Source organism: Euprymna scolopes, chromosome 29 (assembly GCF_053919585.1).
Source record: "Euprymna scolopes isolate OS-2025 chromosome 29, ASM5391958v1, whole genome shotgun sequence".
In the NCBI taxonomy this organism is placed as follows: domain Eukaryota; kingdom Metazoa; phylum Mollusca; class Cephalopoda; order Sepiida; family Sepiolidae; genus Euprymna; species Euprymna scolopes.
Window position 1 is genome coordinate 78734125 of NC_136510.1, and position 16818 is coordinate 78750942.

At 29.5% G+C, this 16818-nt stretch overlaps 1 protein-coding gene across 1 annotated transcript in view; it reads left to right on the forward strand.

Annotated features, from left to right (window-relative positions):
* LOC145252738 (uncharacterized) overlaps positions 1-10464 on the forward strand; it is a 34674-nt gene extending 24210 nt beyond the window's left edge. Inside the window, exon 2 of the mRNA XM_080112605.1 lies at positions 7444-10464. The gene's annotated coding sequence lies outside the window, so the exon portion shown is untranslated. The remainder of the gene's footprint in view (positions 1-7443) is intronic.
* The last annotated feature ends 6354 nt before the right edge of the window (positions 10465-16818 follow it).

Sequence of the window (16818 nt, forward strand, 5' to 3'; positions counted from 1 at the left end):
ATAACAACAACTATGGAAAGCAGTAATTACTGAGGATACAGTTAAGTTTCAGCATTCCTATCCCGTCCCGGTTAACCACCTGATGAAGGCCAAAGGAATAGTTGGCCGAAACGTCCTGAAACAATAACAAAAAAGATGAGGAAAACAGGTTGCAAATAAATAAATACTGAGCAAAGTGCTTGATTATAAATAAAAATTCAATAGAAGAGCATAATATTTATTTAAATTTTTTTTATAGAAGGTCAGAAAAACATTTGTACCACTAGTTTCAAATCCAATTCAGGGGGACCAGTTTATGATCGAGGAATATTGAACTCTCTTCGGCCTCCGTTTTTTTTTTTTTTATCCGTTGTTCCCAGATTTAGAAACGTGCAGTTGCTATTTCTGGGAAAAACAGATAAAAAACAGAGGCTGAGGAGCATCCAATATTTCTCTACTATAAACTGGTCCCCCTGTATTGGATTTGAAACCGGCGGTATCAATATTTTCTGATTTTTTTATGAAATTTAAAAAAAATATATATACATGTAACAAAACTCTTTTCTTTTGTAAAACTATTTGTTGCATAAATGAATTTAATATTTTTCTCTGATATCATTAATCATAACAAATATAAAGATAAAATTTAAAATTCTTTTATGAGTAATTCATATTTTTAAGACATGTTTACAAACAAAATTGTTAAAATTAACAAAAACCTTTCTTATCCAGAATTCAACCTAATTAATATATATATATATATATATATATATAATATATATATATAAATCTTATATTCCAGAAATCGTAAATTGATCAAGTAATTAAAAAAAAAATTTAAACATAGAAATTAATTTTTTTTTTTAATAATTATTAACGAGTTTAATAGTAAATTGTAGCCATTACAAGACTGATTTTAAAATCTTGGTTGTTTGAATTATCTCCCGCTTATTTATAAACATGACGGGTCAAAACAATGTCTCGCTTCATCATAAAATTTGATTTTTTTTTCTTTTCTTTTTAAGTTAAAAAAAACTATTTGAGCAGTTTATATGACTTTTGGAACATGACATTTTTGTTCTATAACGGGTACGTGCATCATAAAGTTTTTTCTGTAATTTAATTTTTTTTGTTTTTTTATTTGGTTGAATTCTGGACTTGCACTGGAAAAACAAAATCAAATCAAATGTAACATTTGAAATTCAAACTTTTTGAAAGCAGCCTCCAGTTCTGATCCTTAGTTGCAGCATACGGTGACCTTTAGCATTGGACGCCATTGTTTTTAAAAAAATTTTTTTCATTGTTCAAAGGTGAATCCGTTGCACAGTAAGTTTGGAGATTTCTACAAATATGGCAACTTTTCATCATGGAAATGCAACTGATTTTGTGAAGTAAAAATATGAATTCTTTGGTATCAAAACATACAATCTCATTAGCTTGAAAAGTTTCATTTTTTGTTTTTTTTTTGTTTATGCCTACAGTCTATAAGGCAGTTATGTATGAAAATATTAAATGTGTGTGTGTGCGTATACATATGGTTCTTGTCTAGAATTCATCGTAAATTAAAAACAAAAATAAAGAAAAATTGTATGATGTACATATCCGTGACTAAACAAAAATATCATATTCCAAAAATTATGTACATTGATCAAGTAGTTTTATTTTTAAATAAGAAAATCAAATTTTATGAGTAACAAAAAAGTGGCTGCCTTGTCTGCATTTTGAAAACAAACTAAAGAAAGGGAGATAACTCTATAGTTCAAACTTGAAAGATTTTTAGTGTAATAATGCCTACAAATTCCTATTAATCACTTAAATTTTTTTTTTTTATATGTGATTTTTTAATGATGTTTTCGTTTTGTCAGGTAAATATATCATACAGATTTTTCTTTACTTTTGTTTTTTGATATAGGTGAAATTCTGGACAAAACCATATATATATGCACACACTAACACCTATTGTGAGACAGGTTGTGAAGATCGTAGATTACATGTATGTGTGTGTAATATATGTGTAATATATGTGTAATATATGTATGAAAAAGGGAAAGCAGAAAATTCTCATGTTCATCAGCTTTTGTCTTTATTACAGGTTTTCTCAAGGTGATTGATTTAAAAAAAAAAAAAAAAAAGTCAAACTTTTAAAATATATGCTGCGTTTATGGCATAAAATAATGTTTTTCATTTTTTTTTTTTTTAACCATTCTTTCCATGTTATAGACGCACCACATGTTCGAAGTATAATTTTTCTGTTTTTCTTTAAATCGACAAAGTTGATGCACATATAAACCATTTTCATTTTTCCCCTTTTTTTATGTTGAATTATTGATTCTATAACTGTTGTCACACACACACACACATATATATATATATATATATATACACACCAAACTTCCATGGTCATTTACAGTTTCATAAGATATATAACTATCGCTGAGAAATATCTACGCACATACAAGTAATGGGATAATTGCGATATTTCCCTGATTCTGTTCTAAATTTCTGATTCCAATTCTTTTTAAATCTCTAAATATTTACCTATAGAGCTGGTTTTTATTTTTTTGAGAGGTGGGGGGGGGGGATGACTGTAAAAACTTATGTAACGTGGATATATTTTCAGAAAAGTAAACAAATACATTTGTGGAGGGGGAGAGTTATAGATTATTTTAAATAGGTCTGATATTCACGGTAGCTTAAAATCCTTACGTTAAAAATTTCTCCTGCAAATAGGAATGATTAGGCAAAAGAAAATAAATTGTTTTTGAATAATTTCCCAACTGTATTTCCTTTTATATATTATTTTAATTGGAATTCATTATTGAGACGAGTAATATTTTATTAATTTATTTATTGCGGACTATTATCCTCATCTTTCTTAGTTGTTGTTTCATGACGTTTCTGGCCAAGTATTCCTTTGGCCTTCATCAGGTGGTGAGACGACGACAACTCAGAGGAATAGTTGGCCGAAATGTTGTAAAACAACAACTAAAAAGATGGGTATAATAGTCCGCAAATAAATTACATTTTTTTTTAACCGAAATTCCTGCAATAGTTAATTATTTTTAACTAAAAGAAACAGAAAAAAGGGGGGAAATGATCGTTTTCTGCATTAACTAAAAGATAGAAAATGTTTATTTCATTCCCAACTTTGTCAGCCTCCGCTTACTGTCACCAAACCACAAAATATTGCCATGGAACATGTACTGCGTGTCTGCTTGGATGACATTTTGAAGACTGTTAACATTTTTTATGATTATTCTCTCTTTCTTTTTCAATTCTTTTTATGTCTGACTTATAATCTGTGTAAACTTTATAAAACACAACATGTGATAAAACTGAGCAGAAAGATCATATATAAATTGATTGGATATGTAGTGGTCAATTCGGGTTAGTCACTTGATTAAATCTCGAAAATGATTTTACTTTAACTTGAAAGCATTAAGTATCTTTCCAAGAAACACATGAGGGGTCAGGAGTCGGACTTTTTTTTTTTATTGAGTCAATTTAAAAAAAAAAAAAATAATTAGTGACAGGATTGATTTTTTTTTGATTTTTTTAATTTTTTTTTTTATTCACCATCTATTGTCTATGGTAAGGAATTGGTAAGTTTTTATGAAATTGCAAAACCGAAATTTAATGAAAAGAAATAAATAATAAAAAACAGAACTGACTCGTGATTCAAATTTTTTTTTTTTTTTTTTAGGTGACTCCCTAGATTGGAAATCAGCATTTGTTTTTTTGAAAACTGATTCCAAAATAAAGGCTGCTTCTTCTTCTTTCTTTTTCAGATGATTTTCCTCAACAAAGTTGATGCACATATAGAACATAAAAAAAACAAAGAAAGAACAAAATTGCAATTTTAAAGAAAAAAAAAAATCTTTTTAGTAAAAAAATTGTGATTTTTCAGTGAAAATTTAATTTCAACTAAAAGCAATGTTACCTACTTAATTGTTATTTCACAATTAATGAAATATAACTATTTTTATTTTTTACATACATTTACTTTTCCAATCCGTCGATCTGCCATTATTATTTTGAAATGTTAACTTGAACAAGTGAAGTAACTCATCATGTGCAATTATGTTTATTATTAAAGTAAAACTTGGAATTTAAAAAAATATTTTCAAGCAATTTTCATTGATAAGTAATTTTCTACTTTATCATTTTTTTTTTTTAATTTTGACAGTTAAGTAGAAACATTTTTTTAGATGAAATTCAATTTTTCGATATTCCAAATAAGCACAAAAAATTTGAAGTTATCTCCCTTGATCTAACAAATTGACACCTTAAAGTAAAAAAGGTCGTTTTTATTTAGGTTGTTGTTTATTTATTTTTAAGTATATTATTTATTTACACATGTAGGGGGAAAGAACATCATTGTAAATGAACATCGAAAAAAAGCTATAGAGCAAATAAGTTGAGTTATAGAAATATAGATTTCCTCCTTGATAAGGAAGGGTAATGTGAAGAAAAAACAAGTTAAATACCCCCCTCCCACTTAAAAAAAACAAAAAAAACTTTTTCCTTTTCTAAAACAAATCCATTGCTTCTTCCAAGTATTTTATTTTTTAATATTTCTTTTATACTATTCAAAATGTTTCAAATTTTTGGGGAGATGGGAAAGAAAATTTGCCAATCTATAATTGGTTAATCTGTCATACGGTACAATCACGGTAACACACTGATTCTTGTTAGATCACCACAGTTAAACATTTTTGAGCCTGGCCGGTACCAGAGGGTGACTATTTGGGAGATAACAGGCACTGTATGTAGGAGGACGTTGACTCTTTTGGCAGTTCCTGCACCTCACCTTACCTCCAGCTGTCTTAACACTGTCCTGCTACTGAATCAGGTTAATTGGGATGAGAGTAAGATTAACTCTGTGCAAACTATCTTCACTTCAAACAACAAACTCCCGTTTGTCATCCATTATCCTTAAGATGATCAGAATACTTTTGCTGGTCTGACGGACGAATTGGATCCTATAACATTTAAGTTAATTTTCAAAGTCAAATCCAAATGATGATGTTCATCCATCGCTTGCAAAGATGACTGTGATCATGCAATTGTTCTGTGGGTTTGAAGATGGCTTGTTAGACCAATTCGAGCTCTTAAATATTTCCCGCATGTTGGACACCGGTATGATAATTCTGTATTAGAGATGTCTTTTCTAATGTCACATTTTCACTTGTATTCTTCATTGTGTACAGATTCAGCAATTGTAGCTCCCTTTGAGTTGTGGCACGCCAGGAACATCTGTCTTGGGTTAGTTTTTCCCACAAGTTAAAATATAAATCGAGCTGTTTAAGGGAGACCTTTGGATTGTCCTTGAATTGTTTCCGCTGTCCTCTTGCGGGTCTTTTTTCCTTTGGACAGTTCAACATAAAGGAGTTGTTTTTGGAGCCTTGAATCAAGCATGCAGCACATATGACCTGCCGAATGCATCTGGCACTGCTGTAACATGGTGTGTACTGACAGAAGGTTTGACCGGGCTAGAACTCTAGTGTTTGGTATCTTGTCTTGCCACTTGATTTTTAACAATCTACGGAGGCAGGTCATATGGAAATGGTTCGGTTTCTTGGCATGTCTGGCATATACACTCCAAGTTTCACAAACATACATGAGAATGGGAAGAATCACAGATGGGTATACTTGGAGTTTATCTGCAGCCGAATTCCTCTGCGTTCCCACACGGTGATTCTGTCCAAAAGTAGCACTAGTCTTGGCTATCCTGCAATCAACTTTATCCTCTATGTATATTACCCTTGACAGAATACTGCCCAAGTGAACTTGTCAACAGCTTTTCAGATCCAAATAACATTCAACTGATTAACCAATTTTCATTTGTTATTAGTGTACCATGTTATTGACAATCACTACAATTTCTTTTTCGTTTCATTTAGTTATTAAAAAAAAAAAAAAGAAGAAAAATCAAGGGGGATAATTCATTTTAAATTAAAGAATAATATAAATAGAGTTGTCTACCTTAAGTTTAAAAATGTGCAAACAAATAAAAATTAAATACTTAAATAATTTGATTGTATCCCGAGCAATGTCGGATCGGTAGAGTTAGTATTAAAAATAAAATCGCGTTTCCTTAAATATTTATTATTTATTGGAAATACATAATGGTGATAATTTACTCAATGTCTGAGTTTAATCCAAAGTAAGTTTCGTTTAAACAAGCACAATTATCGCGCACTATGATAAACAAGCAAAATTAATTTTTTTTTTTTTAATCTACTTCTCTTTCAGATTTTTAATCAAATATGATATCCGATGCCCGACATCCCATAAGAATTTGGAAATTTATTTCTCCTGAAAATTTAATCTGTATTGTTTTTTTTTTGTTTTTTTTTTCTTGAGAAAGTTATTAATGCTGCTAAAAAGGAATAATTGTTTTCTGAGATTATCCCATCCAGCCTCTAAAAAATGACCACTATAAAATGCATAGCTTCACAAAAGTGAAAAGTGTGATATTATTTGCACTGCTGATTAGTAACGGATTTCTGAAATGTTCACTGTGACCTTTTGAATATTCGTCTTTATTTTAAAATCCAATTGGGGGGGGGGGGCTTTTTAGCCGCACGCTTTCTAGAATTCGTCATTGGTCTGAGGAGAATGACTCCATTTTACTCATTCTGTTGTGTTTTTTTTTTTTATATGCGAATTTAGTATGCTAAAAGTAATGTAAATTTTAGAAATTAAAAAAAAAAAAAAAAGATGCAACTATTTTTTTTTTAGCAAAGAATAAAAACATTACAAAAGAAAATAAATTTTTATTAAAGAAAACTGTGGTGCAACTGCTTTGTTGTTAAATGTTAATGTTTTTTAAAATATAATCTTTAACACCACAAAAAGAAAAATGTGCCGATAGTTGCAGAAGAAATGTAATTTTTATTAAACATTTTATTTAAATCTTAGTAACATGAACTTAACCCCCTCAGACTAATAACGAATTCTAGAAGAGTGCATTTCTAATTAAAAAAAAACAAACTAAACCCACAAAAAACAATTCATCTAAATGCCTATGAAATGGGCCGGATTTAAATGATCATTTTTTTTTTTTTTTTTTAAAGAAATTAATCAAATTCACTAATTTTTATAACAGAACTGTGTAAAAAAAAAAAAAAAAAAAAAAAATAATCGTTTATCTTTGGACAGTGTCTTATAAAACAAATTTTTCCAAATATATTTTTTTTCTTGAGTCTGAATTGACTGTCCATATATAAACTTTTTATTATTGATGAAATTATGTCAATCTCAAGTTGGACAGTGACCCAATTGACATAACTAATGGTTGTTCATGCAAATTAGAAGGTGCGATTAAAATAAATGAAAATATAAATTAAAACTTTTTAAAAAAAACGGTGGGGAGGGGTACAAACAAATTGAAAGATTTGGGGATCGCTTTCAAATGAAAGGAAGATAACCTTTTCTTTTTTCTTTTTTTTTTTCTTCAAGGTGGCAGGTGGCAGCACGGACGGGTAAAAGGGCATCATTATAAACTCAGATCGGACAAATGAGATTCAGTCTAGGATAAAATATCCTCCTTCATATTTTTTTTTTTTTTTTTTTTAATCTAAACGATTATTATTTGCACAAAGAATGACTGGTGTTCTTGAATTTAAATCCTAGTTGATATTAAAATTATTCTTTTGAAAATGTATAACCTCCTAATATGTTTTTTTTTTTTTTTTTTTTTTAATTTAATTTTTGTTCCCTCCTCACTTCTGTCTTTTCTCTTTAATTTCTTGTACAAAAAAAAAAAAAAGTTTACATTCATTGGAAAAATAGTTGGTGCAAGTCCAGAATTTAACCTAAAGATCAAAATAAAAATACATGTAACAGGGTGCGGCCATGCAAATGCATAGAAAAAGAAGTTACGTTAAAGAAAAAGACTAAAAAAGGAGAGAGAACACGTCAGAAGATGATCAAGTGAGACTGCACAGCTGTAACGAGAAGTCATGCATGGCAGGAGAATGAAATAAATGTCGTTGTTGCATGGAAAAATGAGCTTGAGTTATTCTTTGTCTTGATCTCCTTTGCGACGTAGACTGCTACAACATGTTGGGTCTACATGTGTACTACATTATTGTTAAATGTTGAAACATTATGGTAAACAAAGATGGCGGTAGTAAATCAAATCGTCGAAGAATCAATGTCGTTACAATCTCGAGTGTAGAGTAATTCTTAGTAACAAAGATGGCAGCAAAGAATCAATGCATTTACGATTCAGTCATTTCAAGACAGAGGTTGACAGCGAATTGAATCCAAAATTCGATATTTTTTTATAATAAATTTGAAGGCTTCTGATTGGTTGATTGTCCTAACCCTAAGTTATAAGTAAGATTGTCAGAATCATTAGGGTCATACTCTCATCAGTAATCAAAAACATACAGAAGCATCTTTATGATGTACGTACCTGTCACAAAACAAAGATGTCAAATTCCAAAAATCACGTAAATTGATCAAGTACTTTTTTTCCTTCTTTTTAAGAAAATCAAATTTTACAATTTTTAATGATTAATAGTATTATCATAACCATTAAAAGACTGATATTAATATCTTATTTCCAAAGAGGTTGTTAAAAGGGAGGTAATCAATTAGTGATAAATTTTAAAGATGGTGGACCAAGACATACAATAATCGCTTACTCATAAAATTGATCTTCTAAGTGAAAAAGTAAAACTATTTTAGCAATTTAGGTGATTTTTGGCATATGATATCTTTGTTCCGTGATGAGTATGTGCACCATAAAGATTTTTTCTGTATTTAAAAAAAAATTTTTTTTTAAGTAGGTTGAATTATGGACTGGCACCAAATAATTCAATGAAATAATCTTATTTAAAAAAAATGGGCAGTTTTATAATAGAAAACGAAACGAAGAAAAGAGTGTGTGAAAAAATAAATACACAACAAATAAATGTTAGAAGAATAACTTATGTTGTCTTATTTATTTACCTGGATAAGTTATTTGTGCTTTAAGCTATTTTAAAGCATTTTTTTTACTTTGAAATAAAAATAGTGTCAAGTCTGAGTTAGGCTGAAAAAGAAAATGGCGGTTTTGTTATAGTCATTTGGACTCTTGATAATCGCTCAAAAAGTAAACAAAATACTTTTATCATAAAATGAATGTCATCTTACAAAATGTTAAACTAAAATCCAAGTAAATACTTTAGAGTGTGTGTTTTTAATAATTTATAAATATTGAAATGAATATACAATATTTATTTTCAATAATGTCTCTTTTTAAAAAAATATGTATTAGCATGCCACATCTAATGGAACTTTATTTCCCACAATGCAATGGGTGGTATTTATATCCACCTATGTACATCATATAAGAGTTTACCATAAACAGTAAAATAGGCACTTATGCAAAATAAGAACTGTACTATCCTCATAATTTTCCAAGCTGTTTACATAAAATGTCATAAGGTACCGAACAAAAGTTTTGTGATTTTTGCATAAATGCGGGGCAATTTTTTTCAAGGAAAAATATATTTCCATTATTATGAAGATAATTATATGAAAAATTAATTGACAAAAATTCAAATTAAGAAAGAAAAAGAAATATTCATTGGCAGATGCGTTTCCTGATTAGATATTTATTTTTGAATAACAAACAACTGATAGCAAACAAACAATTTTTGATATTTTTATGATTTTTTTTTTTTTTGCAAATATAAACAAATGATAGCAAATAAATGTTTTAAACGTTGGCTGCTGCGATTTCATTGTCTCACCATTTCAGCACCTTTCAACTGGCCAGAAAATTGCAAGAATAGCATGAATATAAAATATGACAAGATCCATTGCACAGAAGATTCATACGAGGTTTTGTCTGAATTAAATTTAAATTTATATTTCTAAAACGATAAAATTAATATTTATTTTCTTTAATTAATCATAAAATTTGGACCATATTAATTTTAAGCACCCCAAAATAATTAGTGAATGAAAGGACACTTTTTCAGTAAGACTGAATTTTTAAAAACTTTTTCTTCCAGTTTAAATAAATAGAACAGTATGCACTTTTATATTCAAATTTACAAAATTTTATTAAAGGGGGGAAAAAAAAGAAAAGAGGGGTGGAGTATTTACAGTTTTACTTACAACAAGAAAAAAAAAAGAAAAATGTGCTTGCAAGTCTAATGGCGAAGTTACAAAAACAGTTTTATTTATAAACACATTTTGTTAGATGCACATTTTTAATTAAAACAAAAACTTTGTAAATAAGCCCTCCCCCCTTTTTTCTTTCAAAGTAAAATGTTTTTCTTTAATTCTGTGATTGAATAGTTATAAAAGTGTGCATTTGTTTTGTTTGTTATGATTGAACCGGAAATAAGTTATAAAAAATCTGGTGTTACAGAAAAAAAAAACACAAAGAAAGAAAAAAATAGTCTCGTTTTGGTCAGTGTTAATTTTGGAGCATTTGAAATAATACATCATTTGTTTAGAAAATTAAGAAAAAAATAACAATAATCTAGTAACAATATTGAAGCTTCAGAATTCTATTTAAATTTTTATAAAATTATCAGTTCAAATAATTTATTCATTAAATTATTGTGCCCCAAAAAATATAATTAAAAATTTTTTTTTTTTTTTTTAATTCTTTACAAGGAATTAAAAGAGGTCGATACATAAAAGACAAAAGGAAAAGCAATTAAACACAAGAAATCATCAAAAACAAAAAATTTACCAGTTTTGTGTGGATCAATGAACATATAAAGAAATATGTTCATTGATCTGAACGAAACTGGTAAATCTCTTCTTTTTTTTTTTTGTTTTTTAAATGATTTCTTATGTTTAATTTATTTTTCTTTTTGTTTTTTTTTTCATAAATTTTGCCTCCCCGGTATTTCATTTTATGATATATTGTGTATTTTATCTTCATATATATATGTGTGTGTGTGTGTGTGTGTGTATAAATGTATATATATATGTATGTTTTTATGTTTCTATAAATGTATATTTGAGTGTATGTTAGTACCTATAAATGTGTGTATGTATATAAATGTATGTATATGTATGTTTTTATGTTTCTATAAATATGTATTTGAGTGTGTGTTAGTATCTATAAATATGTGTGTGTGTGTGCGTCTAGATGTGCATCGAAAATTTACTGCACTGAATATAGAGTGAAGTAAAATAATAACTGACCTATCAAGATAACCAGTTAGACGGGATGATGTTAACCCTGTCACCCATATTGATCTGAATCCCATCCCACTTGCCACACACCAAGGATAAGGGTGGTGGTGTCATGTCAAGTGACACATTCAATGCATTATTTAGTGTTAGATATTATAAAATAATTGTGTGCATGTATGTGTTTTATTTTTTTTTTTTTATTTTTTTTTTTTTTTATCTTTTGTCATTTTTTTTCTATGGAAAAATGAATAAAAAAAAAAAAATCCAAATTTTTCATACAGGTTCGTCGATTATAATTTCTCTTTTTGGAACATTTTATTTTGATGACAAATATTTTATGGAACATAAAAAAATTTTTAGCTGAAAAGTTTGTTTTATTCATTTATTTTATCTTTTGTTTTTATTTTAAATTGCATGAGAGACTAAGAACGGTGCTTAGTAAATTATATTATTTGCTTTACTTAAAAAAAAAAAAAATTATACTAACAGCATTGAATAAAGAAAAAGACATTTTGGTGTTTCTTGAGATAGCAATTTTGGTTATCTTCAAGTTCCGTCACCGGATATTTACAAAGATTTTGCATGGAGCTGTCATCTGCCAAATGACACAAGTTTTTTTAAAAATTTATTTATTTATTTATTTATTCGAATTGTGCTTTTTAAAAATCAGCAAACAAAAAACTTGGATTATCAAGTTTACTGTTCATTGACCAAATAGAAGAAAACACTGACATTCTAGATTCTAGGTAATTTCAGTTCCGGTCACCCTCTTTCATAATATGAAGAGAAATTATGTTGATAATGAAAATAGTTCAAAGAGATGAATTGTTATATAGTTCTTTACTTTTATTGCTTCCGGACAATACCATTTAGAACAAAAAATTCTGTTACCCTCATGAAATATAATGCAGTAATTTTAATAAAGATAATTTTATTTGCTTCCAGACAACACTGAGTAGAACAAAAGTTTGTATTACCTCTTCACTAAATATAACCAGGCAATTGTTAATAAGAGAAATGATGTTGATAATGACGATTTATTTTCTAGAAGACAACAAAGTAGAACACAAGGTTTTGCTCCTACGATTTGTATAGACATAAAATTCGAATTGTATTTACTGCAGTAAAGGAGGGTCATTATGTCAAGAACTTTTTAGTTAGTATTGTTTTGATGAGAGCAAAAGAACAGCTTTTTTTTTTTTTTTTTTTTTTTTTGTAATGATTGGGTTTTTCAGACTTCTGTTCTCATCTTGAGTGTCAGTCGCACAATGTTTTGGTCGATGTAACCTCCCACCTTCTTCACCTGTATCTTATTGAACTCAGAAATCTTTCTACCAAACTTGTGGAATCTGCACCAGATTTCGAATGGAATCCTTTATTTAATCCACAGGGTGGGGGTGGGGTAGCATACTACTAGAAGAGTAACTTTTACGACTGAATCTGACAAAATACTCTATCCACTGCAGTGGATAGAGTACCTGAGGTTGAAGGTTCAATCCTTAGTGTGAGTCACTGAAAAAATAAAATTGCTAATTACTTACGACTTTCCAGCCATGGCTGATGGAACGGGAGCATGCTATCCCGGTAAATTAAATAAAGAGATCTGTTTGAAATTCCATGCACATTGCAGAGTTCGACATGATAGACCTGAAGAAGGTGGGAGATGACAGAAATTTGAAGAATCCAAATAATACGAATAATCAATCCTCGTCTCAATTCAGAACTGTAAAAATTAAATAAAAATTTTTTTCTTACTGGTGAATCGAAGACTTAATATGATCAGATACAAATATTCATTATTAATTTAATAAAGTTTTGTAAATAAATTAAAAAAATAGACACACACACACACAAACCCTACATTAAAATGTTACTGGTGAAAATCCGAACAAGTGTTTTTTGTTTACAGAATGCCATGTGCGTGTATGAAGGTCAAGGTTAATCGGTGTCGACTAAAAACTGTTCATCTTGTTCTCCGTATCTTCTAGGGTCTCTAAATGTTAATTAATCCAAATAGAGTGTGAAATAGACATTGAATCGTGAGATCAGAAAATTAAAATAAAAAGATATATGTTTCGATGAGCAAAAAAAAAATGGGCCAAACAAATTTTATACATTTTATTGCACTAAAAGTTATATTGAACAAAAAATAATTGAACAAGGAAACTTAAACGAGACTAATAACACAGAACAAGACATTTACTTTAATAAATGCTTAGTATTAAATCGCATTCCCTTTTGATTTCTTTAAAAGATCAATCCTTTTAGACATGCTCTTAACCAAAGTGAAACACTGAAGAGATGCTATTCCATTCACGTGCACAGCTTCCCACAGTTTATCATTGGCTGAAAGAACTTTTTCAAACAATGCATGAAATATTATGGATCAAATATTCTCGATTTGGTTTAAATTAGGCCTTTGAATTTGCCAAAACATCAAATCGAATTATCAGAAAACCATTTTTTGTGATTTTAGCAGTGTGTGCAGGGGCATTATCATGTTGAAAAATAATGTTCTGGGATATTCCCAGCTTGCTAACAGTCCTGTTTCTAATATTCGAATGTATTCCTTTGCATTGATTGACTTCTCACATCTAATAAGTTCCCCAACTCCCTCCTGCTGCAGTAAAAGTTCCCCATGTCATTATCTGTCCATTCCCGTGTTTAACTGTCGGTTATATGCAATTTGGCGAAAATCTTTCTCCAGTTCTTCGAATGCACCGTTCGGGAGTATCACTAATAAGACAAAATCTTGATTCATCTGACCAGAAAACCTTCCTGAACCAGTCTGTATCTTTCTTGCCATAACACAAGAAAAATCTTTTTCTATCATTCTTAGATAAAAATGGCTTCTTTGCACACCTTTTAGAAGAAAATCTCATTTCTTTCATTCGTCTAGCTATTGTATATCTAGAAAGAGAATTTCCAGCCCCTGTTTTGAATTTTTTTGCTATGGTCAACATAAGTTTTCTTTCAATCCTTCAAAACAGTTAATTTAAAAGTCGATGCTCTAGGGCGACAAGATCCAGATTTCCTTTTTTACCGAGCATTCGACTTCAAACCTTTGACTAATTCGCTTCACTGCAGAAAGAGATGTTTTCACATTTTCTTTTCTTAAAATATAAAAAATCTGCTTGTAAGTCATTTTCAACTACCTTAATCCTGCAATTCGGTTTTTTATATCCTCGCCAAGATGCGGTTTTACCATTTTTAGGATTAATTTTTCCACTTATTATTATATGCTATAATAATAATGATCTACAAAATAGAAACTTTCAGTTAAAATTAACAAAAATTCATGGAAAAATATTGAAAGATCGATTTCTTCCTTCTTTCACTCTTGGCCCATTTTTTTTTTTGCTCATGAGTGTGCATTTTGATAAGAATTCATGTCATTGAGTCTAACGAGAATTATCTCCCTTTAATTAGATTATTGAAATTTATCTGATCTTGTTTTTTAATTTTATTTTATTTTAATCACAGTAGCTTCAGATTTTTTTCCCCGCTGAATCCAACTATTATAAAAATCACTTATGAATTTTGAAAAGTTAGCTTAGATTAATCTCAAATTACTTTAAAGGTATATAAGATCTATGACTTGTAGTTTCATTAAATACTTTTGCAAGCAAGATCTAATCCCACATTTTGCTAAATCCTACCCTCTGATGAGAAGGAAAGTATTTCTTCGAAACTCCGTGGATTAAGGACTATCCACTTATTTTGTGCTTCCGTTTTAAGATTAAATATGTTTTTACAAAGTGTTTTTAACATGTTTTATTAACTGCTTGTTCTTATGAAAAATGTTTTGATGCTCTTCAGTGTGTATCTGAATAGTGATTATTTAATAATAATTATCAAGCCCCTTTAAGAATACTTAAGGATGGGCACTGTCTGGAAAATAAAAACTAAATAGGCAGTCATCTAGCATTTATACAACATTCACAACTTCTGCTTGTTCCGACAATCTGGATTGTCTAATGTCTGCGCCCGAATTTTGCATTTATTAGTTGTTAATTCTTTTCATCATCATGGCAATTGTTTGGTGGTAAAGGCTTAGCAAATGAAGTCAAAGATGACTTCGTGGTTGCGTTTGAATTTGTGTCTGGATTCGAATTTCCCAACCCGTAGGAATTGTCATCTATACTGATGATTGCATCTGTAGGTATAAAAGAATTATTATTTAATTATTAATTACCAAGCCTCTTTAAAAATACTTAAGGATGGACACTGTCAGTGGACTAATAACTAAAAGGCAATCAACTAGTGTCTATGCAATGTTCACGACTTCCGGCATTTAATAGTTCTTAATTGCCTCCATTTTCACGGCAATAGTTTGGTGGTCCTGAGGTAAAAGCTCGGCAAATGAATCAAAAGGTGGCGTTGGATCTCATGACTGGCAGGAATTGTTACCCTACACTGATGATTGCATAAGCATGAAACACTAGTGTCTGTAGGTATAAAAGAATAATTATTATTTAATTATATATATATACGTATTATATATATATACGTATTATATATGTATTATAAAACTGTGTGAACCTTGCGTGTATCTTTGATGATCGAACAATTCCATTAAAAAAAAAACAGGATGACAGGTGAATTATATATATATATATATATATATATATGCCTCTGAGCCACGCCCATACACACACATATATATATATGCATGCGTATGGGCGTGGCTCAGAGGCTTAGGAAAGAGGATGGAAAGTTGTATGTTTTATTTTCGATTGTAGCTGATGGCACCCAAGGCAAATATATATATTTTAATTTTGATCTCACTACTATATATTAGGTTCAATAATAATCATCGATAGAGAATTGTCTCTATAATAATAATAAAAACGTAATCTGCATGAATAAAAATATCAGATTTAATCATATTTTAAGGCCAGGCAACCCCAGAGTAGCCTGCTAGTACGTAATAATTCTGGTGAGGATTTGTTCAAAGCTAATCTCATAAATCCTTACTCTGCACTCATACTAAGTGTTTGGCCTGAAGAGACTCGACTGATTTACACTGGAGCTGAAACATGTACATATGATGAAAATTATGCAAATAATATTCCAACGTGATAGAATGATGAAAAAGGAACAAACCAAAATTATATGTTCATCAACATTTCGTCTTGATTTCAAGACTTCCTCAGAATGATTGAGTTGAAGAAATAAAATACCAGCACAACATTTGAAAATATACTTGTGTTTGTAATGTGAAATGGATGTCTTTGTTCTATTCCAGAACAAAAAAAAGCCATTGGCATTTAAAGTGTATGTAGCGTTTATGGCATGGAGTGAGTGGAATTAAAAAAAAAAAAAGTCTCGCTTACTATTGTTAGAAGTGATTCTTGCTTAGCTCTTATACCTGTTGTGTTATGTGTCCTAGTCAACAATTCTAGTATGTCTTTGGAACCTAAAATCTATTCTCGTTATGTGTAGTCTAATTATTTATGACTACATAGTTTGTTCTCTCTCTCTCTATATATATATATATATATCTTCTTCTCTATCTCTTCTCTTCTTTATATAAATAAAATGAACTCATTTTTCTCGTCTGATTTTGACCTTAATAGGATTAAAAATCAAGATATTTCATGCAAATATAATATGCACAAACGGCAGAACAATATCTGAGGTGTGTTATAGGCTTATTATTTCTCAAATTCCTCGATAATC